This window comes from Balaenoptera physalus (assembly GCF_965194825.1).
Source record: "Balaenoptera physalus genome assembly, chromosome: 10".
Lineage (NCBI taxonomy): Eukaryota > Metazoa > Chordata > Mammalia > Artiodactyla > Balaenopteridae > Balaenoptera > Balaenoptera physalus.
Window position 1 is genome coordinate 5,565,387 of NC_138889.1, and position 19,834 is coordinate 5,585,220.

The 19,834-nt window shown below is 47.0% G+C and overlaps 1 long non-coding RNA gene across 3 annotated transcripts in view; it reads left to right on the forward strand.

The window, feature by feature from the left end:
* Positions 1-19,834, forward strand: part of LOC309667630 — a 101,185-nt gene that overhangs the window by 5,129 nt on the left and 76,222 nt on the right. For all 3 annotated transcript variants that reach the window (XR_014267859.1, XR_014267860.1, XR_014267861.1), the window contains one exon: positions 432-587. This is a non-coding gene — a long non-coding RNA (uncharacterized lncRNA). The remainder of the gene's footprint in view (positions 1-431; positions 588-19,834) is intronic.

Consider the following 19,834-nt stretch of genomic DNA (forward strand, 5'->3'; position numbering starts at 1 on the left):
TCTTTAACGTTGCCCATGGTATGCGGTGATGGAGGATACCTAAATGAAATGCAAACAGTTAGATACATAACGTGAAAGATCTGGTCTAAATTGAAATAGAACAAACGAACAAAAACCAGAAGGTGAATGACTGCTTTTTTGGAGGAGTGGTTCGGTGTTTCATGATGAGGGTTTTGAAACTGTTCAAATACATGTCTGAGGCCAGGTCTTTTCCCCTCTCACCCTCTCAGTGTGTACGCGTGCTCATCCTTGCAGGTTATAACATGTTTTCACATACGTCATCTCATGTATTCCTCACAAAACTTTGAGAGAGACTAACAGTAACAACAACGTTTATAAAATACCTGTAATTATTTAATAACTACTATGTACTAGGCACCATTCTAAGGACTTAATGTATATTCAGTCATCTGTTCCTTGCCATTTTACAGATGCAGAAACTGAGGCACTGAGAGTGCCAGCAGTGGTTGGTGATGGGAATGTCCCCAAGGCAGAGGTGACTCAAGATTCTTTCATGATGAGAGCTCCATTGAAAGAAAGAAGATGCACTGAGTAAGGAAACCAACATTGAACACCTGCTCTGCCAGGTAAGACTGCTAGGAGCTTTGTGAGCACGTTCTCCCCGAATCTTCACGATTACCTGTAAGGTTATTGTGTTTGCGTTGTGACCTTCCCCCACATTTGAAGAACCTTGGCTTCCCAAGGTCAGCTGGCTAGCGTGTGAGCCAGGTCTGGACTCACACGCCTATGCTTTCCAGCACCGTGCTGAGTGCCCGGGGTGGCTCAGCCTTCTCTGGCTCTTTGTTTCTCCTTGAGAGAGGTGGGGGGGGCGCAATGTTTATTTCGCTGGCTGGGCTGGTGAGATCCTTATCACCCTTAAAAAGCGTGTATTAAATCTCTAATTGTACATGGCACTGAGCAAGGCACTGAACTATTTTGTATACAAAAATAATTGAGTAAAGTACACAGACAGGGGCTCTGCCCTCTGGGAACAAAGGATCCCCAGTGCATGAAGGTGGCAGGATGGCCCAAAGAGCCACGGTCCTAGAGTGCACCCTCCTTGGCAAAGGTGTGTCCTGGCTGACAGGGGGAAGTGGCACAGGGCCGTGGGAGAGTCTTCCAAATCCATCCCCACTTCTGGGAAGGGCCTCTGAGCGGTTAGGACTTTGGGGGCAGATAGAGGTGGGTTTGAAGCCTTCTTAGTAACTGTGTAAGCTTGGACCAGTTCCGAACCCTCTCCAAGCTTCATTTCTAACCTATGGAATTGGACTGAACAGGTATCCTTCTGTTAAATGAGATGATATACTTAATGCGCTTAGCACAACGCCCGATATACAGTATGCACTTAATCATCGATAGCTATTGTCATGGCTGTTGGGTAGGTAGCTTGTTCTCAGATCGGATTTTAAGGATGAAGGAAAGGTTCGTGGTCAGGAAAGGGGGACTTCTGACCGCACAGCAGCGTGCCCCTTGGCTGCCCCAGGGCTCGGTGGCTGTCACAGGCATCACGGCCCTGTGTCTCCTACCCCCTCCTTCTCCTGAGACGGCCAGGGGGCTTGGCCTTTCTGGAGCGGCCCCTCAGATGTCTGTCTCATATTAAATGGTTGGTCTTGAGTTCTTTATTCTGGAGAGGCACGAGGCTTTCCAGGGGCAAAAGACACGAAGGAGAAGGGAGATGCATTTGTTGAATAGGAATTCAACAAATGCTGACCGCCTCTGATATCTGGGGCCCCAGTCTCCCCAGACCCACAGGGGGGGCTGCTGCCCTGGCAGTACTTGCTGAGGAGTTTAGGGACAGAGCCGTAGACCACATCTGGGTGCCGAGGGGGCTGCCGTGGCAGATGGGCCACTCCGTGATGTTCTTTGCAGCCTTCGAGAGTCCCCAGGATGCACACCCTTTGCTCACCCGGAGCTGGGCAGGGAGTGACCAGGGGCACACGCCGCAGAAAATCCCTTTTGTTTCTTCTTAGCAGAGCCCCTGTACAGCACTGGCTTCCTGCTTAATGGCCTGTTCTGGGTGGGGAAGCGGGGGAAATGTGCAGAACTAAGGGAGAAAAAGATTAAACTCACAATAAAACCAAACCCAAGCATCACCGCCGTCCTGTCTCCTCCTCCGCAGCCCTGACCCTACTCTGGGAGCTGTCTCCCCGCCAGTTCCCCTCCCAGGCAAATAACATTTATTCCAGGAGGCCCTGACACACCGGGCCTGAGCAAGACAATGCTTGATTGTTCTTCCTTCCCCCTGCGGCACAAGATGGGCTGGAGGAGAGCGCTGCGGAGAGGGAAAGGAGCAGCCCCGCTGCTCTCCCGCGGGACCGGCTCCGGGAGCTGTCAAAACAGGCCTAGATCAGGGCGGGGGAGGGGCGGCGGGCCGGGAATCACTGCCGCTGCTCCCGACCTGCTCGCAAAGTTTCACTCTTTTCCCCCAGTTCCTGGCAGCTGTGGCCACTTAAACGGCTTTTGCTGCCATTAAACAGGAGAGTCATTAAGTCACGGAGCTTAATGAGGCTTTCAAGGGTCCAATAGTCATCCCTCGGTGAAAAGTGCCAATTCATCGCTTGGGAGTTAACAAACCTGGAGGTTGTGACTAAGTCAGAGGTGAGCAGCTCCAGCGCCCAGATTGACGGCTCACCCCAGCGTGACCCGGCGCTGAAAACCAGGCTTGTGTGCAGTCAGAAGGTGGGAGGTGGGCGACCACTCGCAGAGAGTTGGATTGCTGGTTTCCCCAGCTTCTCAGCTGGTGTTTGGGCCTGAAAGATCCAGAAAGCTCTCCCGTCATTACTGGTATTTATCAATCAGGGGCTTGTTGAAGCCTGAGACGGTGTGTTGTCCCAAAGTGTATCTCTCCTGAATCAGGCCGTTGGCATCAGGGACGTTAGTTCTGCTGCCCGCCCCCTTGACGTTAGGGATTTTGTCTGTTGCGCCTTTGAACAGTGCCTGGTACTACACTTGTAGAATATGTGTAGGAAGGAAGGAGGGCAAATGGGAACCCCAGGGCCCACCTCGTCTACCCTCCATCGGGTGGGAGCCCACTTGTCACTCAGCAGTGTCTGGAAGCGACTGCCCACAGGAACAAGGTGAGGACGGATCTGGCGTGGGAGTGGAGCCCTCCCCAGCGTGTTCAAGCTTTCCTTTATTCAGACTCACTAAATTCTCATAGTTAGGTGAGGGGGGGAGGGGAGGTGTTCCTGTCCCCATTTTGCAGATGAGGAAACTGAGGTTCAGAAAGGTAAGTGACATCTAAGCAAGTGACCCCAGGACATCTGATTCCTGGTCTAGTGCTCCACGGGCTCTCTCTCTCATAGGTGGCACAGGTGACCGCTGGGCTCAAGGACTTAGCTCCTAACCTGGCCTTTGTCCCGCTGCCGGTCCCCTTCTTCACCTGTCAGGACCCGGCCAGACTGCCCCTCTCACTCAGAGGCCAGGCACTGGACGGGAATCAGAAGAAAGAGGAAAATGGCCCAAGAGCCTGCCTCCTGGCCTGTTTTCCTGAGGCTAGAAGGCTGTCAGGAGAAGGGTGGAGAGGTCTGGGGCCGAGGCCGTTCTCAGCAAGGGGGCGTTTTCCTTCCTGCAGCCGTCTTGTCCGCGTGTCACTCTCTGCTCTCGCGGGGCTGAACGGGAGGATGGGCAGCAGCTGCGTAGAAGCACAAGCGCGCAGACTGGGGGAACTGCAGGGGACGTTTGCCGCCGCGGGCGGGTGGCGGGGGTCTAAAGGACGAGTGGCGGCTCCCGGGACTACCTGGCTCCCTGTGACTGCATGGGGGGGACTTGCAGCCTCGCCGCTGCCCCCAGCATGGCCAGCCTTCTAGAAACACTGCTCCTTACGGGAATTGGGCCTGGCTCTGTGATCCGGGACTAGGGAGGTTAGACCCTGTCTGGGAAAGCTGGATAACTGACAGTCTGGCTTATCCCGTGTGGGATTACTCAGCCTGTAAAAGGCCTGTTTATTTGTTAAGGGAGGGGCAGATCCATAAGCCATCTGTGGACACCTGGATGGCAGAGGAGAGAGAGCTGCACCTCTTTGCCCGCCCAGCACCCCGTGGTGGCTCTCCCTGCCAAGCTGCTGTGGTTGCTGGGAAGAACACCTGGTGGGGGAGTGATGGGAGAGCCTCCCGCTGGCAGCTGCCGCCTCTGCCCAGAGCCATGATCGTGGAAGGCCCAGGCAGGAAGCCTGAGAACACTGTCCCAGACACGTCTCCCTTAGCGCCCTGCCCCGGAGTGGGCCTGGCCACATTGGTGAGAGCAGGTTCACCAGCTCCCAGAAGCTGGCTGTCCAAGAACCGCTCTGAGATTTCCCAGCCTTTCTTCCCATGACTGTGCTAATTTTGGCTCCAAGACCAAATGAGTGGAAGATTCAGGGGGTTTTGAGTCCTAGGTTACAAGTCTGAGCAGGGCACACCACCCCTTCACTCCTGGTTTCTCCACGCCATTTCTGTTCTGATGGCAGGAAAGCAGAGGGGAGAAGCTGGCTGACGTTTACCTTGTTTCAAGTTGCCATCAGAGAACAGGTAATTATTGTAAGAATGTCTGGCATTGGAAAGAGCACGAGGTCGATGCTGAAGATGCACAGGCCCCTGTCCTCGCTCTGGCCTGAGTCAGCTGTGTGACCTTGAGCAGCGACTTAGTCTTTCTGAATCTGTTTCCTCACCAGAAAACAAAAGAAATCGGATTGACGTCTCCCAGGGCCCCTTCCAACTCCAGCATTTTATGATTAGACAGCGACTAACCTACTTGCCCTACTAGCTACCACTAAATGTCGTTCATTTACAAAGAAATGCCACTGACGCCCCCTGGGGGGGGGGCGTGTGCTCTGAGTTGTTCTTCCTGCTCTGCTGATGGATCTGCAGCGCCCCACACCTGCCTGCCTGTCTCCTTTGTCTGCCTCAGTTCCCACGCAGGAAGGCTGGCACCATGGCCTCTGCTGTCCTCTGCGTCTCTGGGAGTGCGCCATCCAATAGCCACGCTAGGCTGGGAGGTCTGGGTCTCAGTTCCTCAGGAACTGACTTGGCTTCTCTGAGCCTCACCCACCTAATGGGACAGAGAACCCTCCCTGGGAAAGCACTTGGGGATGCTTCAGTGGGAGAAGCAAGGGAAGCGTGATGCGGCCTCATTGTGGAGGCTGAGGATCTAAATCCCAGAGCCTGTGGGAGCCGGTGGACCGCTACTGATGGGCCGCACGTGCAGTGGGACTTAGCTTCCCAGTTTGCGTGGAACTAAGGCCTCCTGGCAGGCGCTGCGTGGCCTGCCCACATGCACTGTGAACTGGGATCAAGACGCCCTCTTTCTGTATTAGTTCTGGGCCTGGTTTTGAAGCATCTTGCTGGGACCGTGGATGGTTCTGCGGTGTGTGTCAGTGAGCGCTTTACAGCCTCTCTCATCAGGCCTTGTGGAGCTCTGCTTCCTTCAGCCGACTCGGCGTGGCTGCCATGCTGAGGCTGCTGAGTCGCACGGGCAACGGACGTGGCTCTCCTGCACCCACCTTTCCAGGGTAATGAACTCACGGGATCAATCTGAGAGCTCCTCTCTCCTCTTCGACCTCCGCCTCCTACCTTTCCCGCCACCCCCAGCTTCTGGTCCTCAGGTGGGACCTGTTAAGCCGGGGAGCAATTAGCCAACTCAGACTTCAAGACTCTCCCTAGAACAAGTCGAGCAATGGCTTGATAACCCCAGGATGAAGGGGTCCCGCTTTGCAAGAGATCCTTGAAAGGACATGAATATTAATGGGGAGGGTGCTTCAGAGTCATGTAGAACTACTTGTAAGTTACTGAATCTGCCGAGTTCTCTCAGGCCTCGAGTGGTGTCCAGTTGCCACTTCCTCTGCCCAGAATCCTCTTCCATTGTCACCTGCCTGGTTAATTCTTACCTGCTCTTCAAGATTCACTCCCTCCACGGACTTCCCTGGTGGCGCAGTGGTTAAGTCTGCCTGCCAATGCAGGGGACACGGGTTCAAGCCCTGGTCCGGGAAGATCCCACATGCCGCGGAGTAACTAAGCCCGTGCGCCACAACTACTGAGCCTGCGCTCTAGAGCCCGCGAGCCACAACTACTGAGCCTGTGTGCCACAACTACTGAAGCCCACGCACCTAGAGCCCGTGCTCCGCAATAAGAGAAGACACCACAATGAGAAGCCCACGCACCGCAACGAAGAGTAGCCCCCGCTCACTGCAACTAGAGAAAGCCCGCGTGCAGCAACGAAGACCCAACGCAGCCAAAAATAAATAAAATAAATAAATTAAAAATAAAAGATAGTCATGGCTTCAACTGGGGCAGCAGCTATGAAATGCAGAGGGGTGCTTAGAATCAGGAAATATGTTTATGGTGGAGCCAATGGGATTTCCTAAGACATGTAGGAGAAATGGAATTGTCGAGGAAGGCACTAAGGTATTTGGCTAGAACAATCAGGAGAATGGAGTTGCATCAGCTGAGTTAAGATGATTATCAGTGAAGTAGATTTGGCAGGTAGGGAGAATCAGAAGTTCAGTTTGGGACAAGTAAGGTTTGAAATGCCTATTCGATATCCAAATGGAGATGTAGAGTGGGCAGAAGGTGAGTCAGTCCAGCATTCAGGGAGTGGTCAGACTTGTAGTTATGAATGTGAGGCTGTTGATACTTAGACTGTATTTGAACAGGAAGGACTGGGTAAGATCGCCTAGAGAACAAAAGCATTCCAAGGACTGAAACTTGGGGGTCTCCAGCTTCAAGGGGTTGAAGGAATTAGGAAGATGCTGAGGAGACTGAAAAAAGGAAGTGAGACTGGTATTCTGGAAGTGAAGTGTTTCTTGGAGGAGAGGGTGATTGACTATCAGGTATAACTGGGAGGTCAAGGACAGGGTTGACCATTGCATCTGACAGCTCAGAGGTCACTGGTGACATGTTCAGAGCAGTTTCAGTGGTTTGAGAGAGAACTGGAGAAGAGAAAGTTCATATGAACAACTCTTGAAGAATTTTGCTGGAAAGGTGATCTGAGAGGTCACTAGATGGAGGAAAATGTGGGTCAAGGTGGTTTTTTAAAAACTGCATTAACTTATTAATTAGTTAAGGAACTACGGGTCCATTGACATGGATTTTTGAGAGCTTAGCCTAGAGCCAGGAGAGGAGATTGAGAAAAGGTTGTTTTCATCTTTTCCGCATTAGCCCCTGTCATCCCAGTTCTGCCTTCTCTCTTTCACTAAGTGGTGAGGGTCGTATTCATTTTTGTATCAACATCTGGTGCAGATTTCTAGTCTCTCTGATATTTAGCAGACCAAGGAGACCACCTGCCGTTTTTATATTGGATGCCTATCTACCATGCCATGTCATCTCTTTTCTAGAAGACTGACATTTGGCTCTGTAAATCATTGGATGCATTGATAATGCCTGATTCATGTATTATAATGTAATTTGGTAATTATATGGTGAAATGATATATCATTTCCAGGGGTGGCATAATGTGGTTCATAATCTTTCACAATAATCAATTAATAAGTATGTTGCATCAAGGAACTGTTTAAATAGTCTCTAAGTGTCAGATTCTTGACCTTTCTGCACAGCGACTAACATTCTTCTAAGTATGATAGAGCATGCACCAGAAGGCATGACTCCTCTTTGCCTGACCCTGTATAGAAATTAGTGAGAACCCATACACGTCTGATCATGTATTACAAACTTGAGATGGATTCTAGAAGAATATAATAGTAACCCACAGCACCAATGCCATAAATAATAACATTAACATGGAAATGATTGACTCATGTTGGAGTTGACTGGGGATGATTTCTTTTTTTTCTCATGGCAAGGCACATGGTTTCCCTTTTTTTCTCTTTTTTTAACATCTTTATTGGAGTCTAATTGCTTTACAATGGTGTGTTAGTTTCTGCTGTATAACAAAGTGAATCAGCTACACATACACATACATCCCCGTATCTCCTCCCTCTTGTGTCTTATCCCCTCCCTCTTGCATCTATCCCTTTTTAATAACAACACACAAATAGGCCTCACTTTCCCCCTTACTTCTTGGTAGTGTAGTAAAAAAAATAATGAGCTTTGGGGTCAGTCAGATCTACATTAAAATCCTTACTTTGCTGTTTATTAACCGTGAGACTGTGAACAGGTTACTTCTGTGAGCTTTAGTTTCCTTATCTATAAAATGGGAATGGTGATACCTACCTCACAGGGTTATTGGGAAGTTCAGCTTAAATGTGAGTGTCAATGTAAATTGCCTAGTATGATATCTGGTGTAGAACAGACAATGATAGCAATTAGTGTACTTAGCAGTACTCGTGGTGGCTGTAGGGGTGGCTTGGTGCTGGTAGTGATGGATGCAGACGCCTCCCTGGCGTGGAAGGCTTCTCTCCATGCTCTAAATCCTATCAGCAGATGGAAATGGGTTTATCCATCATCCACGGCATTAGTCCCTATCGGCTTTCATGCATTCATGTAATAATTTTTTATTGAGAACCTTGTAAGTTCCACACAACAAAATCCGTGCCCTCTTGGGGCTTATGTATCAATACTAGTGAGTTTTGGAAAAAAAGCTCTGGGTCACCCCAGATTTAATATAATTCTTTCATAGTCTCCATCTTTATTGCTTTAAATTACCACCCAGCCTCTGGCCAAACCTGCTCCAGGTAAGAATAAACTGAGGCAACTTGAGCCCTTCATATACACACACCAGCCACTAGTGACTTTTCTCTTATTGTCGGGAACTAGCCAACTTAGAGTCTGATTCCTTCCAAGACTATTTTATTTTTTCTCTGAGTGGGAGGAATGTTCCCCTGATTAAGTCAGGTATGAAGTCAGGTCTGTCTTCCCTGTAGTTGGGATTTGGGGCAGACTGAGAATCACCATGCCATGTTGGGCTGAAATTGTCACATGACTCAGTGCCTTACTGTCCACTTGTACGGGGAAAAAGAAAAAGGAATCCTGGGTGCTCAGCAAAGAGGAAAAAGCTAGAAGCCTCTGTGGTAGATAGTAGGAAGGAGGCCAGGCCCGAGGACAGACACAGAAAGGTGGACCCTTAGAGCCTGGGCTCCTTTTGAAGTCCCCGCGCTCCTAGAAACAGATCATGAAACTATTTAATAAAAAGTTAACTGTATAGTTGCAGGTAATCACAGCCAGGTGTTTCTTTCTTCAGGTCTCAGACCTGAGTGCGTGTCCCCTGGCTGTCAGTGTGCACGGTGACAAGATGGTGGGAACTGGTTTGACACCAACATGAACCCTTCACCGAAAACTCAACTCAACCCCAGGGATTTCTGAGCTGTCCAAGAAAGTTTGATGACTTTCCTTGCTTAATCAGGCCCTGTTAAGCTCCCTTGAGGCTAAGTAAGGAAGAAGGGGCCTTGAATTCTTTTTTTTTTAACATCTTTATTGGAGGATAATTGCTTTACAATGTTGTGTTAGTTTCTGCTGTATAACAAAGTGAATCAGCTATACGAATACATATATCCCCATATCCCCTCCCTCTTGCGTCTCCCTCCCACCCTCCCTATCCCACCCCTCTAGGTGGTCACAAAGCACCGAGCTGATCTCCCTGTGCTATGCAGCTGCTGCCCACTAGCTATCGGTTTTACATTTGGTAGTGTATATATGTCCATGCCACTCTCTCACTTCATCCCAGCTTACCCTTGCCCCTCCCTGTGTCCTCAGGTCCATTCTCTACGTCTGTGTCTTTATTCCTGTCCTGCCCCTAGGTTCATCAGAACCAATTTTTTTTTTAAAGGAGGAAACTTTTTTTTAAATGTTACTTTAATTTATTTAATTTATTTTATTTTTGGCTGCATTGAGTCTTTGTTGCTGCGCGCAGGCTTTTCTCTAGTTGTGGTGAGCAGAGGTGATTCTTCATTGCGGTACGCGGGCTTCTCATTGCGGTGGCTTCTCTTGTTGCGGAGCACGAGCGCTAGGCACGCGGGCTTCAGTAGTTGTGTCACGCGGGCTCAGTAGTTGTGGCGCATGGGCTTAGTTGCTCCGCGGCATGTGGGATCTTTCCGGACCAGGGCTCGAACCCGTGTCCCCTGCATTGGCAGGCAGATTCTTAGCCACTGCGCCACCAAGGAAGCCCCCATTTTTTTTTTAGATTCCATATATATGTGTTAGCATATGGTATTTGTTTTTCTCTTTCTGACTTCACTCTGTATGACAGACTCTAGGTCCATCCACCTCACTACAGATAACTCAATTTCATTTCTTTTTATGGCTGAATAATATTCCATTGTATATATGTGCCACATCTTCTTTATCCATTCATATGTCGATGGACACTTAGGTTGCTTCCATGTCTTGGCTATTGTAAATAGTGCTGCAATGAACATTGTGGTACATGACTCTTTTTGAATTATGGTTTTCTCAGGGTATATGCCAGCTTTTGCACAGCAAGGGAAACCATAAACAAGATGAAAAGACAACCCTCAGAATGGGAGAAAATATTTGCAAACAAAGCAACTGACAAAGGATTAGTCTCCAAAATATATAAGCAGCTCATGCAACTCAATATCAAAAAAAGAAACAACCCAATCCAAAAATGGGCAGAAGACCTAAATAGACGTTTCTCCAAAGAAGATATATAGATTGCCAACAAACACATGAAAGGATGCTCAACATCACTAATCATGAGAGAAATGCAAATCAAAACTACAATGAGCTATCACCTCACACCGGTCAGAATGGCCACCATCAAAAAATCTACAAACAAATACTGGAGAGGATGTGGAGAAAAGGGAACCCTCTTTCACTTTTGGTGGGAATGTAAATTGATACAGCCACTATGGAGAACAGTATGGAGGTTCCTTAAAAAACTAAAAAAAGGGGCCATGAATTTTGTGTCTTTCTGTGGGAAGGTAAATTTCCAAAAGCAACAGCCCTTCCTCCAAATAAATATGTAATCAAAGTAAGTACAGTGTTATCTGCTTTGTAAAACTAGTGTCAAAATGCCCTCCTGACTGCCTTCTTCCAACTAAAACACTGACCCTCCTTTATAGAAATTCTGGAATGTCCATGGCCTAGCAGAGTAACAATATTCCCAGTAGTTTAAATACATGTGTTAAGTCAAATTAGGTTTCACTGGTCCCCCCTCCTCATTTCCTTGTTATCTGTCATTTACTTCCAATATGCAGTGGTTGCTGCTGGACAGTAGAGAAAATCTGTCCCAATGCCCATAAAATACCAGCTCCTGTTTCTCTGACTTGGTCCCCACAGGGACGTCAGAACAGGAAGGTTCATCCTTAACAGCAGTAATTAAGGACTTAGCGAGCTCTCTGTTTTACCACCCCTTAAGTCAGCAGTCTCCTACTCATTCATTGGCACGTGTTCTCCTGAGTGATAATTTTCACTCTTCCCACAGGTAAGTTTTTCTAGGAAAAAGTTCGATATTGGATATCACTTTAGTCAGATAAAGAATACCTCAAGCCCTTAACCCTACTCCATCCCAGTGGAAACTGCAAGTGAGCTTCTCCAGAACAGAAAAAGTCATTGTATTACAATGATGCTGATTACACTCCCTTCCACCCCCGAAGAATAGCATTTCGTCATATATAGAGGCATTATCAGGTAGTGGTTAAGATCCTGGGCTCCAGAGACAGACGTGGGTATGGGTCTCTGCTTTGAACCAGTAACTACCCGTGTGACCAAGGAGCTTGGCTTCTGTACACCTCCCTCACAGGGTGTTGTTAGACTTGTGTGAATAAGACAACATATTGCAGTGTTTTGATGCTAGATAGTACTCAGTTGTTTAAAAGAAAACTATGTTGATGGTCCTGATTACAGCTGATATTAATATGAGCAGCCAACAGGGATTCACACAGCTCCACTGTAAGAATTTCTGGGAAAGGGGAAAAAAATTGGTTCCCATCACAAAAGACCACACATTATATGATTGCCTTTACCTGTTATATGAAATGTCCAGAACAGACAAATCCATAGAGACAGAAAGTAGATTAGTGGTTGCCTAGGGCTGGGTAGCGGGGTATGGGGGGACATGGGGGGATCACTGCTAATGGGTACAGGGTTTCTTTTTGGAGTGGTGAAAAGGTTCTTAGATTGATTGTGGTGATGGTTACACAACTCTGAATACACTAAAAACCACTGAATTGTAGACTTCAAATGGGTGAATTGTATGGGATGTGAGTTATGTCTCAATAAAGCTATTATAAAAAGTATATTAGCTCCCATTTATTACTCAGTTAATCTTTATAATAGCTCATGGTTTTATACAACAGTCAAGAAGGCTGAGATTAAGATGTATTAAAGCAACTTAATCTGGCCCATATAAGTAGCGTGTAATGTACCCAGGATTTCCTATTGATTGATTGACTGGATCTTAGTTTCACAGAATTGGATTAATCATAATCTTTGGTTCATGACACATTAACACCTTTGGTCCACTGAAGGCCATCTTTTATTTTGCTTTATTTTATGCATGTATGCCTGCTGAATAATATAATAAATACATCTGACTGCCCCCTGCCCAAAGCAAGGCTAGAATATCACCAATAATGTACAGTTGCCTTTGTGTTTTCTTCTTTCCCATCCCTGTCTCCTCCCAGGGATAACCACTACCATGAATGCTGTGTTTACCATTTCCCTGCCTCTTTTTTTTTCTTAATTTTTAAAAAAATTTATTTATTTTATTTTTAATTTATTTTATTTTTGGCTGCATTGGGTCTTTGTTGCTGCGCGTGGGCTTTCTCTAGTTGCGGCGAGCGGGGGCTGCTCTTCGTTGCAGTGCGCCGACTTCTCATTGCGGTGGCTTCTCTTGTTGCAGAGCACAGGCTCTAGGCACGCGGGCTTCAGTAGTTGTGGCACACGGGCTCAGTAGTTGTGGCGTGCGGGCTCTAGAGCGCAAGCTCAGTAGTTGTGGCGCACGGGCTTAGTTGCTCCGCAGCATGTGGGATCTTCCCGGACCAGGGCTCGAACCCGTTTCCCCTGCATTGGCAGGTGGATTCTTAACCACTACACCACCAGGGAAGCCCTCCCCTGCCTCTTTTAGAAAGTGTTTTTTTTTTAAATGGCAATAAGTGCCTAAATGGCATATTATTTAGCTTAGCTTAGGTTTAGTTTTAATTTTGCATAGTTTTTGAACTTTATAAAAAGTCTATCAGGTTGTTCAACATAGATTCATCCATGTGGAAGAATGCCTCTGTGGCTCTTTTGTTTTCATGCCATAGAATATCACATTTTATGAATATACTATGATTTATTTATGCATTCTTCTTTCAGTGGGTATTGAGATTGTTTCCAGTGTTTTGCTATCTTGATAAGTTCAACCGTGATTATTTTTTGTATATGTGTCTCCTAATACACGTGCTAAATTTTCTCTTGGGTATGTCCTTACAGAAATTAGGTGAATACCTAGTAGATTTGCTGGGTGTGCAGGCATTCAACCTTACAAGATAATGTTACATGGTTTTTCAGTTTCCACCAGCAATGTGTATGAGACCCTGTCAATATCCAACACTTGGTATTGTCAGACTTCTTAGATTTGTCAACCAAATGGATGTAAACCAGCATTTCATGGGGACAAAATGTTATCTGCCTCTTCCTGATTATTGGTGATGTGAACATCTCTTTATAGGTTTATTGATCATGTGTGTTTATTTAAAAAAAATAAATATGAAATGCAACTTTTATTTAAAACTTGAAGCCAACCCAAAATGTTGCTTCATTTTATTTCACTAACTCCTCCATGTCCACAGGCTAAATTGACTGGTTCCCTGTGTGTTTCTTGTTCTATGAAATGCTTCTTTATGGTTTTTGCCCGTTTTTATGCTGAGTTGAGGTTTTTCTTATTTGTAGGAGTACTTTATATACTTTTGAAACTAATCTTTTATTGGCTGTATATATTTCCAATATTTTCTTCAAGTTTGTATCTTGTATTTTTGCTTTCATTGGAGACTCTTTTGACAAACGAATTTTTTGTTACAATATTTATGTATCTTTTCTTGTATAATTAGCAATGTTTGTGTCTTGACTAAGAAATCTTATCCTATTCCAAGGTCATTAAGGTATTCGCTGTGTAGTTCTTCTGAAAGTTTTGAAATTTTGCCTTGACATTTGTTTTCTTAATCTATTTGTTACTGATTTTTGATGGTGTAAGGTAGAGTTCATTTTCAATTATTTCCATGTAAAAAGCCACCTTTTTTCAATGAAGGGGGTTACACCTATCCAACTTGAAAGCCCATGCTCTTAATCATTCTGCTGTTCCAAGGAGATAATGGTGTGGTATTAGACTGTTTGATAAATAAGGGCTAGGCACTTGGGAGAAAAGTGAAATAAGGCACAGTTTCTACCCTCAGTCTGTTGCTCAATATCAGGGGCTGAGGGCTAGATTTGGTCCTTCTTTTCAAATGATTTCTTCCCACTCTAAGTTTCATGATAACATATTCCAGGTCATCTTTTGGCACTGGCAGTTCCACAGAGGGGTTCCTATGGGAAACTCTGGGTTCCACTTTTTAAAAACTAAATTTAGTGTTTTTTTAATTGAAGTATAGTTGGTATACGCTATCATATGAGTTACAGGTGTACAATGTAGTGATTCACATTTTTTAAAGGTTATACTCCATTTATAGTTATTACAAAACATCAGTTATATTCTCCATGTTGTACAATATATCCTTGTAGCTTATTTTATACCTAATAGTTTGTACCTCTTAATTCCCTACCCCCAGGTTGCCTCCCCTTTCCTCTCTCCACTAGTAACCACTAGTTTGTTCTCTATATTTGTGAGTTTGCTTCTTTTTTTTATATTCACTAGCTTGTTGTATTTTTAGATTCCACATATAAGTGGTATCATACAGTATTTGTCTTTCTCTGACTTACTTCACTTAGCATAATGCCCTCAAGTCCATCCATGTTGCTGCAAATGCCAAAATTTCATTCTTTTTTTTAATGGCTGAGTAGTATTCCCATTGTGTGTGTGTGTGTGTGTGTGGACTCAATGGAATACCTATCAAAATACCAATGGCATTTTTCACAGAACTAGAACAAATAATTTTAAAATTTGTATGGAAACACAAAAGACCCTGAATAGCCAAAACAATCTTGAGAAAGAAGAACAGAGCTGTAGGAGTCATGCTCCCTGACTTCAGACTATACTACAAAGCTATAGGAATCAAAACAGCATGGTACTGGCACAAAACAGACACATAGATCAATGGAACAGAATAGAGAGTCCAGAAATAAACCCATGCACTTATGGTCAGTTAATCTATAACAAAGGAGGCAAAAATTTACAATGGAGAAAAGATAGTCTCGTCAGTAAGTGGTGTTGGGAAACTGGACAGCTGCATGTAAATTAGAATATTCTCTAACACCATCTACAAAAATAAACTCAAAATAGATAAGACCTAAATGTAAGACCAGATATCATAAAACTCCTAGAGGAAAACATAGGCAAAACCACTCTTTGATGTAAATCGTAGCAATATTTTGGGGGATCCTTGTCCTAAAGCAAAGGAAATTAAAGCAAAAATAAACAAATGGGACCTAATTAAACTTAAAAGCTTTTAATAGCAAAGGAAACCATCTACAAAAAAAAAATGAAATGACAACCTACTGAATGGGAGAAAATATTTATTTGCAAATGATATGACCGATAAGGGGTTAACATATATAAACAGCTCATACAACTCAATGTCAAAAAAACAAGCGACTTGATTAGGAAATGGGCAGAAGAACCGAACAGACATTTTTCCAAAGAGGAAATGCAGATGGCCAACAGGTATATGAGAAGATGCTCAACATCACTAATCATCAGAGAAATGCAAATCAAAACCACAATGAGATATCACCTCACACTGGTCAGAATGGCCATCATCAAAAAAATCTACAAACAGTAAATGCTGGAGAGGGTGTGGAGAAAAGGAAACCCTTGTACACTGTTGGTGGGAATGTAAATTGGTGCTGCCACTGTGAAGAACAGTATGGAGGTTTCTCAAAAAACTAAAAACAGATCTACCATATAACCCAGCAATTCCACTCCTGGGTATATATCCAAAAAACAAAAACGCTGATTCGAAAAAATACATGCACCACAATGTTCAGAGCAGCACTATTTACAATTGCCAAGATATGGGAGCAACCTAACTGTCCATCAGCAGATGAATGGATAGAGAAGATGGATTCTACTTCTTCATCCTTGTTTCCTTCATTTCCTGGAGGTTAAAGTGACACCGTGGGGAAGAGCATATGCTTAGGGCCAGACAGACCTGGTTTCAAGGTTCAGTTCTCCCACACGGTAACCCGGGGGAAGTTAAACCCTCTTGAACCTCGGTGTCTTTGCTGTGTGTCCCCACGCGGAATGCACATCCTCTGCCGAAAGGCTTGGCTCCCTCATTCAGTCCTCGGCTAGGGGTAGGGACACAGGAACTTGTAACAGCCAGCCCCTCGGGGACCATCTGCACTGCGGAAGAGTGACAGCCCACAGAGCTGACACAAATGACAAATGTCCCCTACAACCCCCCAGGATGTTACCCCGTCTTATCTTTCTTCCCTCTACTTGGTTGGACGATCTTGTCGCTTCAGCTAGCCTGTGAGCTCCTGGTGGGCAGCCCTCAGACCTCAGCTTCTTCCAGGGTCTCACACGCAGTGACATGTACACAACAAAGCCTTCATCAGTGATCTTTGAGTGACTGAGTTAGGAGGGACAGAGACCCCGCTCTCAGGGTGTGGGACTGGAGGGCAAGCCTTTTGGTTTCCCAGTAGAAACAAAAACAAAAAACAAAAGCCAGCCATCAAAACAGAGAGGAGAGAAAGGCCTTTCTCCATGAGCCTCCCCAGGTGGTAAGAGCTGGCTTTGAGAAGCTTGGGTGTGACAGGTGGCCTGCCACTCTGTCCGTGGTTGGTCTCCACCACCTGGCTGGAGTGTTTATTGCTGGCACCTCTCACCCCTTGGCCGGGAGGGTTCTCTGGTTCAGCACAAGCAGCAGGAGAGAGGGAGCGACCCCATGGCACACACAGCTCCACCCCAGACTCCACAGTGCATGTTGCTCTGTGTGTAGCCTGGTAATTAATCAACAAGCAGTGAGATACAGGAACATCGCTGCCTCCTGTCGCTGCCCAGGGCACTTTGCATTGTCACTGAGTACATTTTTCATCCGAGCTAAATAGAGTGTTGGGTAGGGTGTTGTTTCTTGCACTATTTACAGGCCCCTGGGATTTTTCCTTCTCCCTATGGTACTGTGAAGGGAACAGGCTGACTTCAGCGATTTCTGTGGTGAGGTCATACAGCCCTAGGAGGGTTACCTGAGCCCGGGAGACTCAGGTACCCAAGGCCACTGGTAGGGATGGGTTAAGAGAGAAAGAGAGGTAGAAGGGGAAATTTGATTCAACTAAATCTAAGACTCATTTGAAGTGTTTTTGGTAAGGTTCTAATTATGCTTCTCAATAGAGCAAATTCTTACAGTGTTCCAAATGTAAATGTTGGAAGGAGACTGCAAATGAAAACAACCAGGTGACATCTAAAGCCAAAAATAAGCCAAAAGTGATCTTAATTATTGAACTGCCTCAGGCTAAGTGGAGTTTGAATGATTGGCCTGCTAGAATCGACATCAGCCTTCCTGTCACTCACACAGAAAACTCTAGAACTTGACATTAGGGAAACTGGGCTTGCGACCCAGATGCGTCACCTGCTAGTTCCTTGGTCCTAGGCTGGCAGCGTAGCCTGTTAGTGCCTGACTGTGGGCATCTGTGAAGTGGGGCCAGTCCAGCCCGGCTCCCTGAAAGGTTTGTGTAGAGATTCTAAATGCGCTAATGTGAACGGGAGCTCCCGGGGTGTCCGTGCCTCACGGTGGGTCCCAGCGGCTCCAGTGTACACCGGTGTCCATATCTTTCTCTCTAAGGCCTTTATCTTTACTCCTTCCTCAGAAGCCCTGCTCTTCATCCCTCTCTCCCGGTACTTCTTTTGGAGATTCCTCTTCTCCCATTCAGCCCTTGATTAGGATTTCCGAAAAATATTTCATGGATCGGTAGTCCCCAAATGGCCCACCACCAGAGGGGGTTCCGAGGACAAATCAGTCTGGAAACAGTGAGCCCTGTAACCCCTTCAGAAAGTCCCGGGGCCTGAGGAGTCCTGTAGGAGGGGACCTCCTCTACCTTTGCTCCCTTCCTCACTTAGCACCTCCCTCATGAATCTGACCCCAGAACCCATTTTTCACACATTGCCTATTAACCCCCCTCCCCCAAATACAGCCTGGGACCCGTCCTAGATGGTGACTGAATAGTGACGGCACCCACTGAATACTTAGGACGCGTCAGGCACGGTGGTGGTTCTCCATCAACATTTACCTCCCAAACAGCCCAGTGAGACGGGTGCATTCCAAGTAGGTGTGACTAAAACACGGGTCTGGCTGTCTCTGTTTTACAAATAAGGAAAGTGAGACTCAAGAAAGGCTAGGATTTTGCCCAGAGTCACAGAACGAGTACGTGGTGGAGTGGGGCGTGACCCAGGCCTTGCCCCCCAGGTCTGTCCAGCTATAAAGGCCCTGCCTGGCACTGCGCATGTGGGCCGGTGGCTGGTGGGCTTGATTTAGCACGGGGCCTTTGGACTGTAGCTTGCTGGCCTCTGAGCCCACGTGATAGAAGGTGGAGCTGGGTGGGTGGTCAGCCAGCCCGGTAAGTGCAGCCAGCACGCCTGGGGCCCGTGACATGGGACGGCTGCACCCTCGCAGTGCGCAGACCGGAAACCGAGGCTCTGGAGATGGAATGGTGTGGCCAGGTGGCAGCCATGCTGGAGCCCGGAGTGCTCTACCATCTGTCCTTTCCCCGGATCAACCCCCAGCTCCGCGCTCGGAGCTGCCCTCCGGCATCTGCATCCGCGGTGCTCAGAGCTGCTTAGGTTGCTGGGCCGTTCTCACTAATTGGAGCCTCAGGGCGCTGTTGTGGTGCCTGCTGCTATAAACACTTTGCCAATTTGCATGCGTATGTGACATTATAAAAGTTCCCGAAAGATCTTATCCACCTTGCTGGCGCCCAGCTGAAGGAAAAGCCAGGTAGAAAGACAATGTGTGTGTTATTAAAAAAAAGAGGTGTGGGGGAAGTTTCTTGTTTTTGTTCTCCGTGCAGGTGAACAGGGTGAGAAGTGGAAAACATCCAGTGCTGAGGCAGCGCCCGGAGCTTGCTTTGTTTTGTTTTGAAATTGCTTAAGAGAGATTTTCCTTGTACCTCCTAAGCTGCCTGTCACATTTGAAAAGCCGGAATGGGACTGTGAAGATTCTGTAAATGAATTCGTTTCGGAACATAGGGTTCTTTGCCCGGTGGGAACGAACTTCAGTGATCGCTGGGTCTGGCGTGTCATTTACAGGTGTGCAGACTGAGGCCCGTGACCTGGACCAGGCAGCCGTGGGCCAGCTTGACCTCCGCCCCAGGGCTCCCTCACACTCTCCAAAACACCCCAGGTCCAGCTGAACAGCGCACACTTGTTTTCAGCAGAATGAAACTCGATTCGATGCATCAAGACACGACTGAATGCTTCCCAAGCTGCAGAGTAGAGTCCTGGCGAGTCCTCCCCAGACCTCCCTGGCCTCTCCGCTCAGCCCTAGCCAGTCCCGAGCGCCAGCCCCGGGCCAGGAGGGTACCTGCTCCACAGTCTTTACCCCCGGAGCTGCTTTTCAGTGTGGAAATCAAGGCCGAGAGAGATTCGTGTGTCTCGGGTCCACAGCTGGGAAGTGAGACTGACCACAGCCCAGGACTGGCTGCCTGGGTGCTTCAGTGTCGTTGGCTTCCTAGGTTGTGGGAAAGAGTAAGAAAACGTAAACACAGAGCATTAGCACGGTGCCTTGCACACAGTGGGTGCTTCCAGGATGCTCGGTCCCATCCCCTGATGTCTTCTCTGAGTTCTTCACCGTCATTTTAATCCAATAGAAACAGAG